The sequence below is a fragment of the Globicephala melas genome, chromosome 2, assembly GCF_963455315.2.
Source record: "Globicephala melas chromosome 2, mGloMel1.2, whole genome shotgun sequence".
Taxonomy (NCBI): Eukaryota; Metazoa; Chordata; class Mammalia; order Artiodactyla; family Delphinidae; genus Globicephala; species Globicephala melas.
Genome location: NC_083315.2, coordinates 32,609,668 through 32,632,430, shown reverse-complemented (window position 1 = coordinate 32,632,430; position 22,763 = coordinate 32,609,668). Strand labels below are relative to the sequence as shown.

At 40.7% G+C, this 22,763-nt stretch overlaps 1 protein-coding gene across 19 annotated transcripts in view; it reads left to right on the top strand.

The window, feature by feature from the left end:
- Positions 1–22,763, top strand: part of MTHFS (methenyltetrahydrofolate synthetase) — a 278,936-nt gene that overhangs the window by 27,776 nt on the left and 228,397 nt on the right. The gene's annotated exons all lie outside the window — the stretch shown is intronic.

The following is a 22,763-nucleotide window of genomic DNA, read 5'->3' as shown; positions in this document are numbered from 1 at the left end:
TCCTGAGATTACAGACAGGAGCCTGGTAGCTAGAAGATGAGGCTATGACAAATAGGGCCAGACTAATATTAATTCCTCATTCTAGATGAGGTTTCTAGGTCACATTTTGATTTTGAAATTATTTCTTAGACTAGGATAATTGTAAAAGTGGAGAGAAACTGTAAATATAAATTTGGGAAGGGTTAGTTGAAAGGAGAAAACAGCAATCCTTACGTATATGGAAATGAGTATGAATTATGGGCTAGAATTAAGAGACTACAGTTAAAGGTAGTTTTTTTTTGGTACCTCTGCTTTTACTGTAGAAAGGGAAGGATAAAATGATAGAGGCATCAAGACTTCCCTGGTGGTGCAGTGGTTGGGAATCCGCCTGCCAATGCAGGGGACACGGGTTCGAGCCCTGGTCCGGGAAGATCCCACATGTCGCGGAGCAACTAAGCTCGTGCGCCACAACTACTGAGCCTGCGCTCTAGAGCCCGAGAGCCACAACTACTGAAGCCCAAGTTCTCTAAGGCCTGTGTGCCGCAACTACTGAAGCCCGTGCGCTCTAGGGCCCGTGCTCTGCAACAAGAGAAGCCACCACAGTGAGAAGCCTGCCCACCACAACAAAGAGTAGCCCCTGCTCGCCACAACTAGAGAAAGCCCGTGTGCAGCAACAAAGACCCAACAGAGCCAAAAAAAAAAGAGTGGGGTTTTGGTCTCAGATGGAGCTGGGTTTGTTTACTGGTCCTGTTGTGTGCTAGCCAAATGGACATGAGTAAACCCCCTCTTTCTAAGTCTCTGTTCCTTCATTTGAAAATGGGTATCTGTTTCACTGCATTGTTATGAAGACGAAATAAAATTTGTATAAAGCTTTTAGTACAATGCCTAGTACATAGTTAGTGCTTGATGATGAGGAGGATCACGACTCTTTTACATGAAATAGCGATTTCAGTCCTGATTGTAAGGATCACTGGGGGTGGTATGCGCCCAGAGTGCTCTGGGGACCCAGGACAGGGTTCTCTTTGCCCGGAAGTGTTTGGGAAGAGAAGTACTATCTGAGCCGAGTCTTTAAGTGTGAATGGTAGTTTGTTATGAGGTTTTATTGGGAGGAAATATATCCTTTTTAATAAGTTTCTCAAAAAAGTGCATTGCCACAGGAAACCTGACTAGTATATTGAATGTATACTCAATGTATAAATAGATTGAAAAAGTTGGTTAACAGTCTCTGAAGAAATTCATTTGGGTCATCTTATGAGCCCTACTGCTTGAATTTTTTCAACCTTAGAAATATCTTAGTTTTGATTTATCAATGTTTCTGGTTTTGTTTTGAAGAGTTAATCAAAAGAGTAATCCTCAATTTTATTTTAATTTCCTCCTTCAGAAAATTAACAGTGGTTAATATGTGTTCATTATGGAAAATGTCAAAATATATAATAAGCTTTTGTATGTTTTTTTATTGAAGTATAGTTGATTTACAATATTACATTAGTTTCAGGTATACAGCATTGTGAATCAGTATTTTTACAGATTATACTCTATGAAACGTTATTACAAGATAATGTCTATAATCCCCTGTGTTATATAAAATATTCTGTTGCTTATCTATTTTATACGTAGTAGTTTGTATGTCTTAATCCCATACCCCTAATTTGCCCCTCCCCCCTTTCCATTCCCCTTTGGTAACTACAAGTTTGTTCTCTATATCTGGAATCTGTTTCTGTTTTGCACATACATTCATTTGTATTATCTTTTGGATCCCATGTATGAGTGACATCATATAATATGTGTCTTTCTCTGACTTATTTCACTAAGCATAATGTTCTCTAGGTCCATCCACGTTGCTGCAAATGGCAGAATTTCCTTCCTTTTTATGGCTGAGTAATATTCCATTATATATATATATATATATAAATACACACACACACAAACACACACACACACACACACACACACACACACACACACACACACACCCCACATCTTCTTTATCCATTCATCTGTTGATGGGCACTTGGGTTGCTTCCATATCTTGGCTATTGTAAATGTGCTGCTATGAATATTGGTGTGCGTGTATCTTTTCAAATTAGTGTTTTCATTTTTTCTGGATCTATACCCAGGAGTGGAGCTGGATCGTATGGTAGCTCTATTTTTAGTTTTTCGAGAAACCTCCATACTGTTTTCCCTAGTGGCTGTACCAATTTACATTCCCACCAACAGTGTACAAAGGTTCTCTGTATGTTCTTTAACCCTTCCTAATTTGTCTTTTATAAAGTGCTTTTTTGGCCCCATTTCTTTTGGAGAATTTATCTTTTTTTTTTTTTTGTATTCATCATTTTCTTTCTGGTTGGTAACAATTATTTATATATTAAATTTAATCATTAGTCTGTAATGTATGCTGCAAATATTTTTATCGATTTTATTATTTTCTTTTTAATTTTGTATATGTTTTTATTTTGGGGGGGATACAGATATTTTAAAATTTTATTAGTGAAATCTGTCAGTCTTTTCCTTTACTGTCTTTACCTTTGGCTTCTTTTTAGGGAATCTTTATTCTTGAGAATCTATAAATTTTCATTTTATCCTATTATTTCATGTTTTTTAATATTAAAGTCTTAATCCTTTTTGAATGTGCATTAATGTATAGAGAAGGAACCTAACTTTTTATTGAAAAAATAGCCAGGGGCTTCCCTGGTGGCACAGTGGTTGGGAGTCCGCCTGCCGATGCAGGGGATACGGTTCGTGCCCCGGTCCGGGGGGATCCCGCGTGCCGTGGAGCGGCTGGGCCCGTGAGCCATGGCCGCTGAGCCTGTGCTTCCAGAGGCTGTGCTTCTCAACGGGAGAGGCCACAGCGGTGGGAGGCCCGCGTACCGCGAAAAAACAAAAACAAAAAAACAAAAAAATAGCCAGGTGTCCTAACACCATTTAGTGAATAATATACCCCTTTCTTGCTGGTATGAAATGGCACCATTTTCATGTATAAATTCTTGTATATGTTTGGGTCTGTTTTTGGACATTTTAGTTCTTTACCAGTGATCTGTTTGCTTATTCTGGCACTAGTGCTATGGTGTTTTGATTAACATAGCTGTATAAAGGTTGTTTAATGTATTTTAATACCTGGTAGAATAAGTCCTAATTATTCTTATTTTTAAAAAACTTAGCTGACTATTCTTAACATTCATTTTTGAGATTAACTTTAAAAATTATTTTGTCAGTTTCTCCCCTCAGATCCTCTAGAGACCTTGGTTGGAATTGTGTCAGATTTTTAGATTAGTTTGGAGAAAATGGATTTCTTTACATTAGCCTTCTCCTGGAATATGGCATGCTTCCCTAATCAAGACTTTTTCTTTGCTCCTTTATAGATGTTTTTGCTTTTAATCATGTTGTTTCTGCACATTTCTACATAAGTGTATTCCTAATCAATTAATATTGTTGTTGTGAATGGAATTTTTTTCCATTATATATTTTTTTTATTTTTTTAAATTTATTTATTTTTTTGCGGTGCACGGGCCTCTCACTGGTGTGGCCTCTCCTGCAGGCTCTGGACACGCAGGCTCAGCGGCCATGGCTCATGGACCCAGCCGCTCTGCAGCATGTGGGATCTTCCCAGACCAGGGCACGAACCCGTGTCCCCTGCATTGGCAGGTGGACTCTCAACCACTGCGCCACCAGGGAAGCTGTATTTTTTTTAATTTTTGAATTTTATTTATTTTTTTATACAGCAGGTTCTTATTAGTCATCAATTATATACACATCAATGTATACATGTCAATACCAATCACTCAATTCATCACACCACCACCCCCACCCCCCTGCCGCTTTCCCCCATTGGTGTCCATATGAATGTTCTCTACATCTGTGCTCAATTTCTGCCCTGCAAACCAGTTCATCTGTACTATTTTTCTACGTTCCACATATATGCGTTAATATACAATATTTGCTTTTCTCTTTCTGACTTACTTCACTCTGTATGACAGTCTCTAGATCCATCCACGTCTCTACAAATGACCCAATTTCGTTCCTTTTTATGGCTGCGTAATATTCCATTGTATATATGTACCACATCTTCTTTATCCATTCATCTGTCAATGGGCATTTAGGTTGCTTCCATGCCCTGGCTATTGTAAATAGTGCTGCAGTGAACATTGGGGTGCATGTGTCTTTTTGAATTATGGTTTTCTCTGGGTATATGCCCAGGAGTGGGATTGCTGGGTCATATGGTAATTCTACTTTTAGTTTTTTAAGGAACCTCCATACTGTTCTCCATAGTGCCTGTATCAATTTACATTCCCACCAGAAGTGCAAGAGGGTTCCCTTTTCTCCGCACGCTCTCCAGCATTTGTTGTTTATAGATTTTCTGATGATGCCCATTCTAACTGGTGTGAGGTGATACCTCATTGTAGTTTTGATTTCCAGTTCTCTAATAATTAGTGATGTTGATCAGCTTTTCATGTGCTTCTTGGCCATCTGTATGTTTTCTGTGGAGAAATGTCTATATAGATCTTCTGCCCATTTTTGGATTGTGTTGTTTTTTTTTTAATATTGAGCTGCATGAGCTGTTTATATATTTTGGAGCTTAATCTTTTGTCCGTTGATTCGTTTGCAAATATTTTCTCCCATTCCGAGGGTTGTCTTTTCATCTTGTTTATGGTTTCCTTTGCTGTGCAAAAGCTCTGAAGTTTCACTAGGTCCCATTTGTTTATTTTTGTTTTTATTTCCATTACTCTAGGAGGTGGATCAAAAAAGATCTTGCTGTGATTTATGTCAAAGAGTGTTCTTCCTGTGTTTTCCTCTAAGAGTTTTAGAGTGTCTGGTCTTACATTTAGGTCTTTAATCCATTATTGAATTTATTTTTGTGTGTGGTGTTAGGGAGTGTTCTGATTTCATTCTTTTACATGTAGCTGTCCAGTTTTCCCAGCACCACTAATTGAAGAGACTGTCTTTTCTCCATTGTATATCCTAGCCTCCTTTGTCGTAGATTAGTTGACCAGAGGTGCGTGGGTTTATCTCTGGGCTTTCTATCTTGTTCCATTGATCTATGTTTCTGTTTTTGTGCCAGTACCATATTGTCTTGATTACTGTAGCTTTGTAGTATAGTCTGAAGTCAGGGAGTCTGATTCCTCCAACTCCGTTTTTTTCCCTAAAGACTGCTTTGGCTATTTAGTGTATTTTGTGTCTCCGACAAATTTTAGGATTTTTTGTTCTAGTTCTGTAAAAAATGCCATTGGTAATTTGATAGGGATTGCATTGAATCTGTAGATTGCTTTGGGTAGTAGAGTCATTTTCACAATGTTGATTCTTCCAATCCAAGAGCATGGTATATCTCTCCATCTGTTGGTATCATCTTTAATTTCTTTCATCAGTGTCTTATAGTTTTCTGCATACAGGTCTTTTGTCTCCCTAGGTAGGTTTATTCCTAGGTATTTTATTCTTTTTGTTGCAATGGTAAATGGGAGTGTTTCCTTAATTTCTCTTTCAGATTTTTCATCATTAGTGTATAGGAATGCAAGAGATTTCTGTGCATTAATTTTGTATCCTGCAACTTTACCAAATTCATTGATTAGCCCTAGTAGTTTTCTGGTGGCATCTTTAGGATTCTCTATGTATAGTATCATGTCCTCTGCAAACAGTGACGGTTTTACTTATTCTTTTCCAATTTGGATTCCTTTTATTTCTTTTTCTTCTCTGATTGCCATGGCTAGGACTTCCAAAACTATGTTGAATAATAGTGGTGAGAGTGGACATCCTTGTCTTGTTCCTGATCTTAGAGGAAATGCTTTTGGCTTTTCACCGTTGAGAATGATGTTTGCTTTGGGTTTGTTGTATATGGCCTTTATTATGTTGAGGTAGGTTCCTTCTATGCCCACTTTCTGGAGAGTTTTTATCATAAATGGGTGTTGAATTTTGTCAAAAGCTTTTTCTGCATCTATTGAGATGATCATATGGTTTTTATTCTTCAATTTGTTAATATGGTGTATCACATTGATTTGCGTATTTTGAAGAATCCTTGCATCCCTGGGATAAATCCCACTTGATCATGGTGTATGATCCTTTTAATGTGTTGTTGGATTCTGTTTGCTAGTATTTTGTTGAGAATTTTTGCATCTATATTTATCAGTGATATTGGTCTATAATTTTTTTGTAGTATCTTTGTCTGGTTTTGGTATCAGGGTGATGGTGGCCTCACAGAATGAGTTTGGGAGTGTTTCTTCCTCTGCAACTTTTTGGAACAGTTTGAGAAGGATGGTTTTAGCTCTTCTCTAAATGTATGATAGAATTCACCTGTGAAGCCATCTGGTCCTGGACTTTTGTTTGCTGGAAGATTTTTAATCACAGTTTCAATTTCATTACTTGTGACTAGTCTGTTCATATTTTCTATTTCTTCCTGGTTCAGTCTTGGAAGGTTATACCTTTCTAAGAATTTGTCCATTTTATTGGCATAGAGTTGCTTGTAGTAGTCTCTTGGGATGCTTTGTATTTCTGCGGTGTCTGTTGTAACTTCTTTTTCATTTCTAATTTTATTGATTTGCGTCCTCTCCCTCTTTTTCTTCATGAGTCTGGCTAATGGTTTATCAATTTTGTTTATCTTCTCAAAGAACCAGCTTTTAGTTTTATTTATCTTTGCTATTGTTTTCTTTGTTTCTATATCATTTATTTCTGCTCTGATCTTTATGATTTCTTTCCTTCTACTAACTTTGGGATTTGTTTGTTCTTCTTTCTCTAGTTCCTTTAGGTGTAAGGTTAGATTGTTGATTAGAGATTTTTCTTGTTTCTTGAGGTAGACTTGTATAGCTATAAACTTCCCTCTTAGAACTGCTTTTGCTGCATCCCATAGGTTTTGGATCATCATGTTTTCATTGTCATTTGTCTCTAGGTATTTTTTGATTTCCTCTTTGATTTCTTCAGTGATCTCTTGGTTATTTAGTAATGTATTGTTTATCCTCCATGTGTTTGTGCTTTTTATGTTTTTTTCCCCCGTACTGTAATTGATTTCTAATTTCATAGCATTGTGGTCAGAAAAGATGCCTGATATGATTTCAATTTTCTTAAATTTACTGAGGATTGACTTGTCACCCAAGATGTGATCTATCCTGGAGAATGTTCCATGTGCACTTGAGAAGAAAGTGTAATCTGCTGTTTTTGGATGGAATGTCCTGTAAATATCAATTACATCTATCTGGTCTGTTGTGTCATTTAAAGCTTGTGTTTCCTTATTTATTTTCATTTTGGATGATCTGTCCATTGGTGTAAGTGAGGTGTTAAAGTCCCCCACTATTATTGTGTTACTATCAATTTTGTCTTTTATAGCTGTTAGCAGTTGCCTTATGTATTGAGGTGCTCCTATGTTGGGTGGATATATATTTATAATTGTTATATCTTCTTCTTGGATTGATCCCTTGATCATTTTGTAGTGTCCTTCCTTGACTCTTGTAACATTCTTTATTTTAAAGTCTATTTTACCTGATATGAGTATTGCTATTCCAGCTTTCTTTTGATTTCCATTTGCATGGAATATTTTTTTCCATCCCCTCACTTTCAGTGTGTATGTGTCCCTAGGTCTGAAGTGGGTCTCTTGTAGACAGCATATATATGGGTCTTGTTTTTGTTTCCATTCAGCAAGCCTGTGTCTTTTGGTTGGAGCATTTAATCCATTCACGTTTAAGGTAATTATCAATATGTATGTTCCTATGACCATTTTCTTAATTGTTTTGGTTTGTTTTTGTAGGTCCTTTTCTTCTCTTGTGTTTCGCACTTAGAGGAGTTCCTTTAGCATTCGTTGTAGAGCTGGTTTGGTGGTGCTGAATTCTCTTAGCTTTTGCTTGTCTGTAAAGCTTTTGATTTCTCCATCAAATCTGAATGAGATCCTTGCCGGATAGAGTAATCTTGGTTGTACGTTCTTCTCTTTCATCACTTTAAGTATATCATGCCACTCCCTTCTGGCTTGTAGAGTTTCTGCTGAGAAATCAGCTGTTAACCTTATGGGAGTTCGCTTGTATGTTATTTGTCATTTTTCCCTTGCTGCTTTCAATAATTTTTCTTTGTCTTTAATTTTTGCCGATTTGATTACTGTGTGTCTCGGTGTGTTTCTCCTTGGGTTTATCCTGTATGGGACTCTCTGCACTTTCTGGACTTGCGTAGCTATTTCCTTTCCCATGTTAGGAAAGTTTTCTACTATAATCTCTTCAAATATTTCCTTGGTCCTTTCTCTCTCTCTTCTCCTTCTGGGACCCCTATAATGTGAATGTTGTTGCATTTAATGTTGTCCCAGAGGTCTTTTAGGCTGTCTTCATTTCTTTTCATACTTTTATCTTTATTCTGTTCTGCAGCAATGAATTCCACCATTCTGTCTTCCTGGTCACTTATCTGTTCTCCTGCCTCAGTTATTCTGCTATTGATTCCTTCTCGTGTAGTTTTCATTTCAGTTATTGTATTGTTCATCTCTCTTTGTTTGTTCTTTAATTCTTCCAGGTCTTTGTTAAACATTTCTTGCATCTTCTCGATCTTTGCCTCCATTCTTTTTCCGAGGTCCTGGATCATCTTCACTATGAATTTTCTGAATTGTTTTTCTGGAAGGTTGCCTATCTCCACTTCATTTAGCTGTTTTTCTGGGGTTTTATCTTGTTCCTTCATCTGGTACATAGCCCTCTGCCTTTTCATTTTGTCTATCTTTCTGTGAATGTGGTTTTTGTTCCACAGGCTGCAGGATTGTAGTTCGTCTTGCTTCTGCTCTCTGCCCTCTGGTGGATGAGGCTATCTAAGAGGCTTGTGCAAGTTCCCTGATGGGAGGGACTGGTGGTCTGTAGAGCTGACTGTTGCTCTGGTGGGCGGAGCTCAGTAAAACTTCAATCTGCTTGACTACTGATGGGTGGGGCTGGTTTCCATCCCTGTTGGTTGTTTGGCCTGAGGCAACCCAACCCTGGAGCCTAACCAGGCTCTTTGGTGGGGCTAATGGTGGACTCTGGGAGGGCTCACGCCAAGGAGTACTTCCCAGAACTTCTGCTGCCAGTGTCCTTGTCCCCATGGTGAGCCACAGCCACCCCCCACCTCTGCAGGAGATCCTCCAACACTAGCAGGTAGGTCTGGTTCAGTCTCTTATGGGGTCAATGCTCCTTCCCCTGGGTCCCGGTGTGCACAGACTACTTTGTGTGTGCCCTTGAAGAGTGGAGTCTCTGTTTCCCCTAGTCCTGTCGAAGTCCTGCAATCAAATCCCACTAGCCTTCAAAGTCTGTTTCTCTAGGAATTCCTCCTCCCATTGCCGGATCCCCAGGTTGGGAAGCCTGACGCGGGGCTCAGAACCTTCACTCCAGTGGGTGGACTTCTCTGGTATAAGTGTTCTCCAGTCTGTGAGTCACCCACCCAGCAGTTATGGGATATGATTTTACTGTGATTGTGCCCCTCCTACCGTCTCACTGTGGCTTCTCTTTTGTCTTTGGATGTGGGATATCTTTTTTGGTGAGTTCCAGTGTCTTCCTGTTGATGATTGTCCAGCAGCTAGTTGTGATTCTGGTGTTCTTGCAAGAGGGAGTGAGAGCACGTCCTTTTACTCCGCCATCTTGGTTCAGGGCCCCCCATGATGAAACTTTTTAAAAAGACCTTTTGGGAAGTCTGAGTTCTTCTGCCAGCACTCAGTAGGTGTTCTGCAGGGGTTGTTCCACATGTAGATGTATTTCTGATGTATTTGTGGGGAGGAAGGTGATCTCCACGTCTTACTGTTCCGCCAACTTGAAGCTCCTCCTCCATTATATTTTCAAGTTGGTTATTTTTGTCATATAGGAAGGCTTAGGAACATAGGCTCAAATTTCCAAATGGTTCTATTTGAACCAGACTTCTGGTTCCAGAAGTCTCTGAAGTAATTTTAAAGTTATTTCCTTCAAAATTTTAAGTTCTATAAAATGAAATTTTAGAAAACTTAATTTCATAAGAAACTTGCATCTTTGATAACATGTTTTCAAAGTGAGGTATCTAAGACTAGGTTTTTAAAGGCTGCTATGTTTTGGATGGGCTGAGTAGTTTCACCAATTTCCAGCAGATGTCAGTGTTTTATAAATTTATTAGTCTGAGGTGGAGGTTTTGTCTCCAGTCTCCCACATTTATATATTCTTTAGTCATTTAATTAGCATACTGGGGATTATTTGAACTGGAAGAGATTTTGGAGATCATCTAAGTCTGTCCTTTGATTTTGCAGAAGAAAGAACCAGGTGTAGTAGATGGGAAATGACCTGTCCAAGGTCACACAGTCACACAGAGTGAGGCTGAAACTCAGGTGTTCCTGTTTCTGAAACACCCTCTCTCTGAAAGACTGGTAAAAGATAGTCACCAAAACCACAGAGAAGAAAACGTGTAGAGTCCAGTATAGAAGCTGTATTTGGGAGAAAGGGAAGCAGATGCTCTTCCATTTGTTTGGGTAGGTAAATATTAAAAAATTTTTATGAACAAGATGTTAGATTCTTAGATTATAATAATAATTGGGTGAAATGAACAGAAAACAGTTGGCTTTTGTTACCTGAATGTAGAATTATTGGATGTGAAAGTGACCTTTGATAGAATGTCCTGTTCTTCATACTGTAGATATAACATCAGAACTTGTATACGGCCAATGGAACAACTCCCTGCCCACTCTCTGCACAGCCTATTGGTTATGTTTAAGAGAAATGATATAAATCATTCAGTACCCCCTGTGTCAGAAAGTATTATCCAAGAATCTATAATCTTTTCCAGTAAATACAGCAAGTAATAGAAAAATGTTTTTTTATTCTGTCTTATGAGAATTCAGGGTAAAGAAACCCGGGTAACACTTAAGGGCAGCTTTAGACAAAGTTATGAAGTAGGCAAAGTGACAGTTTCAGAGAAATAGCCTTCCTTTAATCAGCTGACTCTTCCCTATCAATATCTGCTTATAGAAAAAATATAGGCCATTTAATCTTCATCACAGAGGTGGAAGCTTCCAGGGTACATATGCTAAGTACCTACCCCTCTGACATCAGCGCTCACCTGATTTTGGAGGAGTGAGAGCCCGTGTGGATTGGTGTGAAGGTGAAGGAAGTACCCATGGACTGAATCTTAAAGATGGGGTGGGACTTCCACAAAGTACAGAGACTCGAAACATGGGACAAACCTGTGAAGGCTAGAAAGTGAATCTATCAGGACACCTGGTGAAAAGGTGATTATGTTTAGAGTTTAAGGTCAATGAAACGAAGGTAAGATTGAGGGTAGGTTTGGGCTGGTTTGGCTTTAGACTTTTTTAAAAAAATTTTATTGGAGTATAGTTGATTTACAATGTTGTGTTAGTTTCAGGTGTACAGCAAAGTGATTCAGTTATACGTATACATATATTCATTCTTTTTTAGATTCTTTTCTCATATAGGGTATCGCAGAATATTGAGTAGAGTTTCCTGTGCCATACAGTAGGTCTTTGTTGATTATCTGTCAGATATAGTAGTGTGTGTGTTCATTCCAAGCTTCTGATTTATCCCTTCCCCTCCAACGTTTCCCCTGTGGTAACCATAAGTGTGTTTTTGATATCTGTAAGTCTGTTTCTGTTTTGTAAATAAATTCATTTGTATCATTTTAAAAAATTAGATATCACATATGAGAGATAATCATATGATATTTGTCTTTCTCTCTCTGACTTACTTCACTTAGTATAATAATCTCTAGGTCTATCCATGTTGCTGCAGATGGCATTATTTCATTCTTTTTCATGGCTGAGTAATATTCCATTGTATGTAAGTACCACATCTTCTTTATGCATTCATCTGTCAATGGACACTTAGGTTGCTTCCATGTCTTGGCTAGTGTAAATAGTGCTGCATTGAACATTGGGTGCATTTATCTCTTCGGATTATGGTTTTCTCCGGATACATGCCCAGGAGTGGGATTGCTGGATCATATGGTAGTTCTATTTTTAGTTTTTTAAGGAACCTCCATACTGTTCTCCATAGTGGTTGTATCATGGTTTTAGACTTTCTGAGGTGGAAGTCACAGTATGTGATGCTTTCCTAAAGGTTTATTGTTTTGAAATAATAAGTTGAAAAAAATAGTACAGAGAGGTCCTAAGTAGCCTTCACCCATTTTCCCTTGATAATAATCTCTTACACAAGTGTAGTACAAGGTCGAAAATGGGACATTGACTTTGTACCATCTACCAACCTTATTCAGGTTTCAACATCTACTCATTATATGTATGTGTGTGCATATTTCTATGCAGTTTTGTCACATGTATAGATTTGTGTAACCACTACAACTATCAAAATACAGAACAGTTTCTTGACTACAAAGGAACGTATTTGTCTTACCCTTTCTAAAGATTTTTAAAAGCTTCGAAGGAAATCCAATTTTCTATGGCTAGGGAGGGCTAGAACTGTGGTGTCCAGAGTCCTGGGTCTTGTTTGCAGCCCAGAGATCTGGCTGACAAGGGCCCTCTCAGGAGTCCCTTCTGACATATCGTTGGTAGTGTGTAGGAAGAGCGGGCAGTTTTGTAATAAATTTTATAAGGAACGAAACCGCTTAACTAGGAATATTCTATGTCGAGTTTTTTTAAGTGGCAGAAAAGATCTATTTGCATTCTCCCCTGTCTGTAATCTTGAAGATACTGCCTGCTTGTTCTCCATGATTTCCCCACCTGCCAGTGGAGTTCTGATTTTCCTGAAGACTCTGCCTGGTTCTCTGAAACCGCTGATCTTTCCTTTGTTTTCCTCTTAACCATCTTTAAGTGTATAAGTTCAGTAGTGTTAAGTATATTCACATTGTTGTAAAACAGATCTCCAGAACCTTTTCATCTTGCAAAACTGAAACTGTGTCCATTAAACAATCCCCCTTTCCCCCTCCCACCTGTCCCTGGTAACCCCCGTTCTGCTTTCTGTTTCTGTGAATTTGACTATTTTAGATACCTCATATAAGTGGAATCATTTAGCATTTGCTTTTTTGTGACTGGCTTAATTTATTTATTGATTGTGTCACACAGATATACAGGGAATTGTCCTTAAAATTCTCAGAATCACTAAGCTTTGAATCTAAAGAGATCTGGGAAATTGAAGGTTTCCATCTATCCATTTTACAGATGAGAAAAATCAGACAACCAGACGTTGCCTGAGGTTAGTGAAAAATCGTAGGAAGTTCTATAATTTCTTCTCAGTTTTGTTGAACTTTTTAAGGTCCATCTGATTATGAACAACGGTGAAAGTATCCCAAACTCAGAGCCAAAGTAAACATATAGAAAATGCCATTTGGATAAAGCTACTGCTGCTGTTGATCTATTTTCTGCAAAGCATTTTTGCATATCTGCAATAAAGACAGTTTAATTCTTTTTTTCCAGTAAGATTTATTTGGTCGATATATGCGAAGGTAGGATAAGCTGAAATATAGTTTTGTTTTGTTTTCTTTTCTTTTTTAACCTATGGTAGATGCTCCAAATAAGGGCTTTGCAAACTTTTTCTGTAAAGGGCCAGATAGTAAATATTTGGGGCTTTATGTGCCAAACAATGTCTGTTGCAACCATTCAGCTCTGCTTTTTTAGTGTGAAAGCAGAGCATGTCTGTGTTCCATTGAAACTTTATTTACAAAAGCAGGCAGCAGGCCAGATTTGGCCCATAGGTCATAGTTTTCCAGCCCCTATAGTAAAGTATTGGGACCTTCACTTTCACTTTTTTGGTCTTTAGCGTCTAACTTGCTCTCTCATATAGGAGACAGTTGTAGTTGTTTATGGTGATGGTGATGATTTAGAAAATAATGTGTATCAAATTATCATTTCCTATTGACATAATTTTAGAGTTATTTCCTATATATCTTGCTAGCCTTATGATAGAATAAAAAGCACTTAAGGAAATAACTAACTTTTTTTTTTTCTGCGGGACGCGGGCCTCTCACTGTTGTGGCCTCTCCCGTTGCGGAGCACAGGCTCCGGACGCGCAGGCTCAGCGGCCATGGCTCACGGGCCCGGCCGCTCCGCGGCATGTGGGATACTTGCGGACGGGGGCACGAACCCGTGTCCCCTGCATCGGCAGGCGGACTCTCAACCACTGCGCCACCAGGGAAGCCCCATAACTAACTTTTAAAAAAATAAATACATTTATTTATTTTTGGCTGCATTGGGTCTTTGTTGCTGCGTGAGGGCTTTCACTGGTTGCGGTGAACGGGGGCTACTCTTCGTTGCAGAGCGTGGGCTTCTCTTTGTGGTGGCTTCTCTTGTTGCGGAGCATGGGCTCTAGGCGCATGGGCTTCAGTAGTTGCAGCATGTGGGCTCAGTAGTTGTGGCAGATGAACTCTAGAGCGCAGGCTCAGTAGTTGTGGCACACAGGCTTAGTTGCTCTGCAGCATGTGGGATCTTCCCGGACCAGGGCTGGAACCCGTGTCCCCTGCATTGGCAGGCAGATTCCTAACCACTGCGCCACCAGGGAAGTCCCAACAGCTTCTTTTCAAAGGATCTCTGTAAAGGGAAAGGCCATTTGTAACAGGCAGGATCCTTTCCATGACATCTATTTCAGAGACTTCGTGTTTCAGAGAGTCCACGTGGCCCCCTGCTTTGCTCAAGGCTCGGGCACTCACTTGTGGATATCTCTGGCCTGCACACAGTTGGCAGTAGAGAGTCTACCCACCATTACAGGTGGTTTGGGCTAATTGGAAATCTATGTACCGTAACTGTTGGAGTATTAGTGCTGGGACTGTTTTGATTATTCAACAAGAGCTAACTTTCAGAGTTCACAGAAAGAGAATAAGTATTATGCATACCCTAAGTATAATAACAGCTAACACTTATTGAACATTTACTAGAGCTTTTACATACCTGCCTTTATTTATTTATTTAGTCACTCTATCAAAGGAGGTAGTAGTATTATTTCCGTCTTAAGGAGAAGAAACTGAGAATTATGAGAGAGTAAGTAACTTGATTAATGTTTCTTAGCTAGTAAGTGGTAGTTAGGGGATTCAAATCCAGGCAGTCTCTCTAGAAGCCGGCACACTCAATTGCTGTGCTATATAACCTCCAAGGCTCTTGTCCTTGAAACACTAGAAGGCTCATGTTTTAAAAGGTTTTAGCAGAATTTGGTTATATAGGCACATGGTAAAAAATACAAACTGTCCAAAGGATAGAGTGAAAGTGTAAAGTGTCCTTCCCACCCACGTAAGTCGTCCTGTTCCCTGATTCCTTTCTCCAGAGCCAACCACTGTTACTGTTTTTTTTTCGGATCCTTCCTGAGATATTCTTATAGGGGTTTACCAATATTTATTATAGGTAAAAGAGTGATCGGTCTTTATAATCCATCTTAGCTCAAATTCTGTCCTGTTGTCCTCGATATTTTTCAGGGCTCCCTGGGTTAGGAGGAGGAGGAGGATGTTTTTGGTAAGATACTCAGCAGCTAAGTCACCAAATACTATTCATGTTTCTTATTTCTTTGCTCTCAGCTTTACCTAGAAGAATCTAAATTTCTATCATCTCCTACTTCCTTCATTTAAACACATAATCAGTGTTTGCAGGGTTTACAAGCTTGAACTTGGAAACACTTAGATTTTAAATATAAGACACACAGAGATTGTCTTACATTCTGAATACCTCATTAGCTGATTAGTGGAGTGACTTGTCATACCTGGGGATCCTAGGGGAACGGATGCCTCACATGGTGTTGGGTGCTTGTCCCAGTGCTCTTGTGACAATTACAGTTCCTGTATTTTGACATGAATGTTAGTTAGGACCTGTGCTAAAAGAAAGGATCTTATAATAACAACACAGAAATATCAATCATATGATAATCGTGTCTTTAATAGATGGTTTTTACTATAGTGCGTTTGATTCTATATGGAGATACCCAAGTGGGCAGAATACATTGTGACCAAACATAGCAGAAAGAGTGGAGGTGCATTTACAATGAGATTTTTAAAAATAGCTGTCTGCGTTAGGTGGTTTCGTTGAATACTCTTTAAGAGCATTATGGATTTGCAGGGAAAGACATTTTTTGAAAACCCAATTTTTATATATAATCAGAACTTGAGTATATTTTATGACTATGAGCACATAAATGGTTTTGTTTACTAGCTTGTATGCTCTCCACTGTTTTACAATGAAGAGAGTGTTGACTTAAAACAAAATGCACAATGTGAGAGTTGCGAGTTAGGTTGTATTTGGGGCAAAATGAGGACTGCAGCCCAGGAGGCAGCATCTCAGATAGCTCTTAGAAACTGCTCCGAGGGGGCGAGGGAGGAGCCAGGATATATAGGAATTTTTCAACAAAGGCAGGTAGTCGGGAATGTCAAAAGATTATTGTTAAACAAAGAAAACCAGATATCTGAAGTTAAGAAAATTAGCACTTTTCTATGTATGGGAAGATGCAAGAGTCTGGGCTCACTGAAATCATTCCTTTGATGTGCACCTCAGCTATCTGGGGGCTGTATCCTGTATTTTCACATCCCGAGTTTCCTCAGGGCTCACCGCAGGGAGTGGCTGCAGTCTGATGGCTGCTAGATGGCAAGTATTCTTTTCAGCCCTGGCTCACCAGCTCACGCTGGAGGGCTGCAATCATTGGTGACTGTGACATCCTTTGTTTATTGATATGGCAGGAAATATTCCATTTATAAATTTTCCATTTATCAAGTGATTCAAGGGGGTCGTGCTTCAATCTGTTCTTTCCGAGGCAGGCATTAATGAATTCAAAGCATGTGGTATTGATTTTTGAGAGTTCTACCATAAGAGCTATTAAGAATTATTGATTCTGTATTTTATTTTAGGGTTTCAGCTTCTTCATGTTTGAGCAGCCTGTTTAATGGAAGCGCCCGTGTCTCTACATGGCCTAAGGAGTATGCATGCAGCAATTGATTAAGTTGACATTTGGTATTAATAGCTTAGAGACTCTTTACAGCATAGTATGCTTATCCATTTTAGGTGAAGGCAATTTTGACTGATGTTTCATAGCTAATAAGTGGTAGTGCTGGGATTCAGACCCAGGTAGGCTGTCTCCAAGTCTGCACACGCCACCCGTCTGCTCCACTGTCTCTAAGGCGCTTCCCCTGGTCATGTTTCCTCTGTGCCTTTGCCTAAGGCCACTTGTACTTTTGGCAGTAGGAGCACTGTGTGCTGTCAAATCGTGATCCACCTGGGCAGCCGGCCCGCAGCTTCATTTCTTATAAGCTGAATGCCTTTAAGGAGCAGTTTGACCTCTCTGAGCACTGTGTATGTTTCTTCACCTGTGAAGTTTCAGGGGAGAGTAGTAATCCTTGCCCTCCTGCCTCACCAGGTAGATGTACTGAGCAACTGATTTAATTCATCCTTCTATCCCTGGGGCATAGAATAGTGTCTGACAAATTGTAGACTTAACAAGTGTTAGCTTCTCTGCTTTCTTCTCCTCTTCCAGAAGCTGGATTTTGGATGAGAGTTAGATGCTGCGTAGGATGGTCTGAACAGGTAACTTCTTTTTTTTTTTTCATGCAAGGATATTTTATTGAAGTGCTCTCTTCTTGCATTTTTGCATTAAGCTCAGTTAGTATTTTTATAGATTATTGCTCCTGCTCTGCCTTCATATAATCTATTTGTTCTTTTTTCTTTAACATCTTTATTGGAGTATAATTGCTTTACAGTGTTGTGTCAGTTTCTGCTGTACAACAAAGTGAATCAGCTATATGTATACATATATCCCCTTATCCCCTCCCTCTTGCACCTCCCTCCTGCCCTCCCTATCCCACCCGTCTAGGTCGTCCCAGAGCATCAAGCTGATCTCCCTGTGCTATGCAGCAGCTTCCCACTAACTATCTGTTTTACATTTGGTAGTGTATATATGTCAACGCTATTCTCTCACTTCGTCCCAGCTTCCCCTTCCCCTCCTGTGTCCTCAAGTCCGTCCTCTACGTCTGCATCTTTACTCTTGCCCTGCCACTAGGTTCATCAGTACCATTTTTTTAGATTCCATATACATACATTAGCGTATGTTATTTGTTTTTCTCTTTCTGACTTACTTCACTCTGTATGACAGACTTCAGGTCCGTCTACCTCACTACAAGTAACTCAGTTTCATTTCTTTTTATGGTTGAGTAATATTCCATTGTATATATTGCCACATCTTCCTTATCCATTCATCTGTCGCTGGACATTTAGGTTGCTTCCACGTCCCGGCTATTGTAAATAGTGCTGCAGTGAACATTGTGGTACACGTATCTTTTTGAATTATGCTTTTCTCAGGGTATATGCCCAGTAGTGGGATTGGTAACTTATTATTTTTTAATAAATTTACTTACTTTATTTATTTTTTGGTGCACTGGGTCTTCGTTGCTACACGCAGTCTTTCTCTAGTTGCGGTGAGTGGTGGCTACTCTTTTTTGTGGTGCGTGGTCTTCTCATTGCGGTGGCTTCTCTTGTTGCGGAGCATGAGCTCTAGGTGCATGGGCTTCAGTAGTTGCAGCACATGGGCTCAGTAGTTGTGGCACTTGGGCTCTAGAGCGCAGGCTCAGTAGTTGTGGCGTACGGGCTTAGTTGCTCCACGGCATGTGGGATCTTCCCAGACCAGGGCTTGAACCCGTGTCCCCTGCACTGGCAGGCGGATTCTTAACCACTGTGCCACCAGGGAAGCCCTGGGATTGGTAACTTCTTGAATATAGTCAGGGAACTAAGATAAATATGGTCACAAGACATCTCATTCCGTCTTTTACTTTCATTCTTCCCTTCATAGTAAATATAACTGAGCTCAGCATCTCTCTGGGGAAGCACAACAATTCTGCTCCCAGAGGTAGGGGAAAGGATGCATCCTACTTAATGGACCATGGGCACCTCGCAGTGTAGGATAAGAGCTGGTCACACTGAACTGCATGGGCAGGGAGGACTAGATGGAGGTTTCACTGAGGTTTGTTAGGACTGTTGTGATTAGACAAATTAATAAAAAGATTAGAAGGATCTTACAGGCATGGAAAATAGCGTCACAAGAGCAAAAGCGGGAAGTTGGGGGGTGGGCTTGTGGGATAACGAGTCCATCCATTTAACTAGGATCTCCCAAGTATAACTGAACGGGAGGTACTGTTGGAGAGGTGACTGGGGTGAGAGTGTAGTGGGCTCCGCATACCCAGTTTGATGTTATCTTTAAGAGATCGTTAGTGACTAAAAGTTCTGGGGCATGGGGAGTCATGATGAAGGCCACGTTTTAGGATGGATTGGGACCGGCAGTGCCTGGAGGTGGGGTGAGTAGTTGGACTTCTGGGAGAAATGGCACCTTCGGAATCACAAGTGGAGCTGAGGACTCTGGCAATAGTGCAGAGAGGTGCCTGGAGAAGGAGTCCCTGAGTAATGAAGTTCTTGAGGAGGACTTTGTGGGAGACATGGCCATGACACCCGACTTAGAAAGAAGAGAGAGGAGAAAGAAATAGAAGGCTCTGCACAGGACATGTTGAAAGTAGGGTTAGAAAGCTCTGTTTAACTGCTGGGCTCTCACACTGACTGTTTTCAGCCTTCTCTTTAGTATTAGGGCAAAGATAGTCCACTGGCTGAGCTGATTATATTCTTCTGCAGAACCCAGGATGGGGAGTCTGAATTCAGAGCATCCTAAGAGGTGTCTGTGGCCCAGCTGCTGCCTCCTTGGCCAGAGTTAAAAAGAATGTTTTGTGAAGGTGAACTGAATCCTCAGTGCCTAGCACAGACTTTCAGTCTCAAGAATAAATAAAGGCCTTTGTAGAAGCCTCTTTCCTCATTTTTTTTTGGTCAGTGAAGATTCTGCAGCTCAGCATCTGTCCCCATCTCCCCACTTAAAGTATCCTTGCCCTGCTGATTCCCTTGTTGCTGAATCTAATGATATTGTCTTGTCCTCACCTTACTCCCTGGTTGGGGAGCTAAGATCCCACATGCCTCATGGCCAAAAAACCAAAAAAAACATAAAACAGAAGCAGTATTGTAACAAATTCAATAAAGACTTTAAAATGGTCCACATAAAAGGAAATCATTTATATATATATATATATATATATATACTCATCTTTCAGGTTGGCCTAGAATTCTATTAAAATTCAAGCATGGAGGATGACTTGGAAAAAATTATGGTCCTCAAGGAAATTTTCGATCTGGTAGGGCAGCCAGAGACATATACAAACAGCTGTAGTACAAGGTAGACTTCCGGGAGAGCTATAATCGGAGTACAGAGAGGAGCAGGAATAGAGGGGGCAGCATTAATTCTAACGCGAGGGATTTGAGAACATTGTTTTCTTAGCTTTCTGTTTCCTTCCTTCATTCTCGTCTGCCAACTGCCCACAGGTGAATGCTCTGAAGTTCTACCTTCTTTTTCTCGTGTGTTGACTCTGATGGAGATTTTCCTGGCTGTCCTTTTGTTACCTTTGCCTTAAAAAAAAATTATGGTAAATAACACATAACATGAGATCCACCCTCTTAACAGATTTTAAAATACATGGTACAGGCTTGTTAATGTTGTACAGTAGATTTAACTCTTCATTTACTTCTTCCCCCAGCCCCTGGCAACCACCATTTTACTTTCTGCTTCTATGAGTTTGGCTCCTTTCGATACCTTCTGTAAGTGGAATCATGCAGTATTTGTCCTTCTGCAACTGGCTTAGTTTGCTTCACCTAATGTCCTCAAGGTACTTCTACGTTGTAGCGTATGACAGATTTTCCTTTTTTTGCATGGTTGAATAATATTGCATTGTATGTACCACATTTTGTCTATCCAGTTATCTGTTGATGGACATTTAGGTTATTAACAACTCTTGGCTATTGTGAATAATGCTGTAGTGAACATGGGAGTACAAGGATCTCTTCAATACCCTGACTTCAGTTCTTTTGGGTGAATACTCAGAGACGTGATTGCTGGATCATATGGGAGATCTATTTTTAGTTTTTTGAGGAATCTCCATACTGTTTTCTACGGCAGCTGCATCTTTTTATATTCCCAGCAACAATGCACAAATGTTCCAATTTCTCCACATCCTCACCAACATTTATTGTTTTCTGTTTTTTAAAAATATGGCTGTCTTAACAGGTGTGAGGTGATGTCTCATGGAGGTGTTAACTTGCATTTCTCTGATTATTTAATGATGTTGAGCATCTTTTCATATACTTTTTGGTCATTTTTTGGTCTTCTTTGCATAAATGTCTATTCAAGTCTTTCATCCATTTTTTTAATTGGGTTACTTGTTTTTGGGTTGTAGGGGTCTCTTTGCCTTTATCTCCTAAATCTTTTTGCCCCTACCTGATGAACTCCACATGCCTCTGCTACTCCTCAGCCTGGTCCTTCTGCCCTATTCCCTCCTCATCACTCTGCTCCTGCCATTCTTCCCTTGGTTTCTTTCTTTTCTTTTTTTTTTTTTTTGCGGTATGTGGACCTCTCACTGTTGTGGCCTCTCCCGTTGTGGAGCACAGGCTCCGGACGCGCCGGCTCAGCGGCCATGGCTCACGGGCCCAGCCGCTCCACGGCATGTGGGATCTTCCCGGACTGGGTCACGAACCCGTGTCCCCTATTTGGCAGGAGGACTCTCAACCACTGTGCCACCAGGGAAGCCCCTTCCCTTGGTTTCTGAAATACACTCAGATCCAACTCTGGCACATTCTTAAAAACCTAGGTCAAGACAAAGTTGCCCATGGATCCTTCCCTGACCACCCAGCCATGTCGCTGTCCCTCTGCTGAAGTCTCTAGGACTTCTTGTCCCTAACACTTTTTGGGCAATTGGCAGGCACTGCTGCCTTACGTTGGAATGGATGTTACGCGTGTGCATTTTTTATGTTAACTGAACTCCGTCTCCTGAAGGGCAGGGATGTATCTGTGTATCCCCCAGAGGACTTTACAAAGCACCTTTGCCACACTGTAAAGACGCAAGAAACCTAGGAAAAGCTGTGTGCGTGTGTGTTCTGGGTATAATGACGGAGCTGAACTTTAAGCCCAAGAGTGCTCTGGCAACAGCAGGAGGACTTGGAGGAAGCAAAGTCAAGTGCACAAGCCACCATTATTCCCAAGAGAGATGAGCAGGGCAGAGACAGGGAGGAAAGATGAAAGTCAGAGACCAGGGCCTCTTAGCAAGTTGGGATTGGAGTAGGTGAGCAGGTTTCCATGAGAAGGTCAGGACTGTAATCTGAGGCATGCTCTGCCAGGTTTTTGCAGGCAAGGGATTACAGGTGTGTGCTGGGAGCCGGAGAGAAGCTGAGTTCACCTCATGGCTCTGCAGGGAGTCGTAACAGCTGCTACAGTGGGGGCCAGCCTAGCTGGCAGTCTGAATACCTCTACTCTGAACACTCTGTTCCAGAGAATTCATGGCTTCCAACCCTGGTATGTGCTTGCCAGCAATGCTGTATGAGTGGTTAGCCCTTGCTAAGCTGTAGGTCACCCAGAAGCCCCCAGGACAGCCCTCAAAAGGCCAAGGCTCAGTACAGGAAGGCTCCAGACAGACTGCTGCGTTGCGTAAGCGATGTGCCTCTTGAGTAGTGCTGGTGCGTCATGCTCCCTGCAAGGGGCTGGGGGACCATTCCCTGGACCTCACAAAATCCATGGACATCCTCGTGACCTTTATAGCATTCATCACACCTTTCACTGTGGTCAGCTTTTTATAACTTTCAAGACCCTGCCTTCTACCTTGAGCCCCAGCAGCCAGCTCTGCCCTGATGATGCCATGGCCAGTTCTGGTCCCTGTGTTCCCTGGGAGAGTTCCAGCCAGAGGACCAATTATGGGTCCCCATCTTGTACCTTTGGAATGTTCCTGAGTGGGTCGAAGGTTGCTCTCACATGAATCCAGGGAAGCAGGACAACCCGGCCTTCCCTCTCCAGTAAGAGGGGAAATGAAGAGGGTAAGCTTGGTCCTCTTAACAGCTAACCCTCCTTCTGCTC